This window comes from Microtus pennsylvanicus, chromosome 3, assembly GCF_037038515.1.
Source record: "Microtus pennsylvanicus isolate mMicPen1 chromosome 3, mMicPen1.hap1, whole genome shotgun sequence".
NCBI classification, from domain to species: Eukaryota; Metazoa; Chordata; class Mammalia; order Rodentia; family Cricetidae; genus Microtus; species Microtus pennsylvanicus.
Genome location: NC_134581.1, coordinates 98,935,366 through 98,937,916, shown reverse-complemented (window position 1 = coordinate 98,937,916; position 2,551 = coordinate 98,935,366). Strand labels below are relative to the sequence as shown.

The following is a 2,551-nucleotide window of genomic DNA, read 5'->3' as shown; positions in this document are numbered from 1 at the left end:
GCGTATTTATGTTTAGCACCTGTAAAAAGAAATGCCAGTGGAAGAGATGTTGGTCTGTGTGGGAAATTCCTGGAAACTGAAGTCCGCTTTTTCAGGACTTGAAACTAATGGAGAAGAAGCTGCAGTTCCAGGCTTCTCCAGGGGTGGTGTCTTATCACACTCTGCCTGGTGTCCTGACAGGCTGGCTAAAACCACAACAGCTGTATCTCAAAGTCCAATCTACAGGCCCTGTGAACTGGCTGAAGAGATTTATTAAAACTCATTCAGCTGGGCAGTGGTGGTGCATGCGTTTAATCCCAGCACTCGGGAGGCAGAGGCAGGTGAATCTCTGGGACTTCAAGGCCAGCCTGGTCTACAGAGCAAGTTTCGGGACAGGCTCCAAAGCTACACAGAGAAAGCCTGTCTCGAAAATCCAAGAAGAAGAAGAAGAAGAAGAAGAAGAAGAAGAAGAGGAAGAGGAAGAACAACAACAACCTCGTTCAGGTATTTATCACATGACAATGTAACCGGCAAAGGATTGGACTCAATTCCTATGTCTTTTTGTAAGTTTCTGACTTAATAGCTGGAGGTACTGCTGTAGTGTGGAATATTATACAGCCAGTTAAAAGAAGTGAGATGGAGCTGGACTTAGAGATGAAGGCCTGTCATTTCAGCTGCCGTGGAGGGAGTTGGGAGAATGAGAGGCTCAAGAACAACTTGGGAAATAGTAAGACCTTGCCTTACAATTATTTAAAAAGCAAAAGAGAACGCTGGAGAGTTGGTTCACCAGTTAAGAACTCACTGGGACCAGAGCTCACCACACCAGGTGACTCACAAATGCCTGTAACTCCAGGTCCCAGCCGATGCCCCATTTCTAACCAACACACACACACACACACACACACACACACATTTTTTAAAGAAACCTTTTTAAAGCCAGGCAGTGGTGGCCCATACCTTTAATTCCAGCACTTAGGAAGACAAAGACCAGCCTGGTCTACAGAGCAAATTTCAGGACAGCCAAGCCTACCACAGGAGACCCTTTCTCAAAAACGAAAACTAAACAAAAATAGGAGTTGTAGAGATGACTCAGTGGTTCAGTGCACTTGCTGCTTTTGCAGAGACCGGAATCTGTATTCTATTCCAGGTACCCACATGAGGGCTCACAGCCATCTGTTACTCAGTTCTATAGGACCCAAGGCCATCTTCTGGCCTCTATGGGCACCATGCAGGTAGGTGGTGCAAAGACATACATGCAAGCAAAATATACACATAAAAACATAAATAAAACTATCAAAATAAAAAGAAACCTGGAGGGACTTGGCTGCAAGATGACCAAAAAAAGGAGAAATAATGGTCGTGCCAAAAAGGGCCGCGGCCATGTGCAGCCAATTCGCTGCACTAACTGCGCCCGCTGTGTGCCCAAGGACAAGGCCATTAAGAAGTCCGTCATTCGGAACATCGTAGAGGCGGCTGCCGTCAGGGATATATCCGAAGCAAGTGTCTTCGCCGCCTATGTGCTCCCCAAACTCTATGTCAAGCTGCATTACTGTGTGAGCTGTGCTATTCATAGCAAGGTAGTCAGGAATCGATCCCGGGAAGCTCGGAAGGACAGAACACCCCCACCACGATTTAGACCTGCTGGTGCTGCACCACGACCTCCACCAAAACCCATGTAAAGTGGCTTCATAAAGATAGAAGAAAACACATTGGAAAAATAAAATGGAACTTAAACTTTAAAAAAAAAAAAAGAAAGAAACATGGACTCTTCCGGTCTCTTTGGCCTCGGCGGCAGAAGCAAGATGACAAAAGGAACGTCATCCTTCGGAAAGCGTCGCAACAAGACGCACACGTTGTGCCGCCGCTGTGGCTCTAAGGCCTACCACCTTCAGAAGTCTACCCTGCCAAGCGCAAGAGAAAGTATAACTGGAGTGCCAAGGCTAAGAGACGAAACACTACCGGGACTGGGCGGATGAGGCATCTAAAAATTGTCTACCGAAGATTCAGGCATGGATTCCGTGAAGGGACAACCCCTAAACCCAAGAGGGCCGCTGTTGCAGCATCCAGTTCATCTTGAGGATTTCAATCTGTCTAAATAAATGTTCTGGTTTCCAAAAAAAAAAAAAAAAAGAAAGAAAGAAAAGAAACCTGGATGGGATAACACACATCTGTAATCCCAGCATTTAGTAGGATTACCTCCAGTTCAGAGCAAGCTCGGCTACCTAGCAAGACCTTGTATCAGAAAACAAAAGAATAAATGATGAAAAAAAGAACAGTTTTAAAAGACATTTACCGGGCTGGAGAGATGGCTCAGAGGTTAAGAGCATTGCCTGCTCTTACAAAGGTCCTGAGTTCAATTCCCAGCAACCACATGGTGGCTCACAACCATCTGTAATGAGGTCTGGTGCCCTCTTCTGGCCTTCAGACATACAGACAGACAGAATATTGTATACATAATAAATCAATAAATATTTTTTTAAAAAGACATTTACCACAGAGGAATATGGAGCAGAAGGGTTGAATGCTTGAGAACGGCCCAGGCTACATAGTAAGACTCTACGAAAAAAAATAA

General features: G+C 45.2%; 2 pseudogenes; both read left to right on the top strand.

The window, feature by feature from the left end:
- The first annotated feature begins 1,299 nt into the window (after window positions 1-1,299).
- LOC142847248 (small ribosomal subunit protein eS26 pseudogene) lies at window positions 1,300-1,738 on the top strand (annotated as a pseudogene).
- Window positions 1,739-1,752: 14 nt separating this feature from the next.
- LOC142847247 (large ribosomal subunit protein eL37-like) lies at window positions 1,753-2,065 on the top strand (annotated as a pseudogene).
- Window positions 2,066-2,551: the final 486 nt, after the last annotated feature.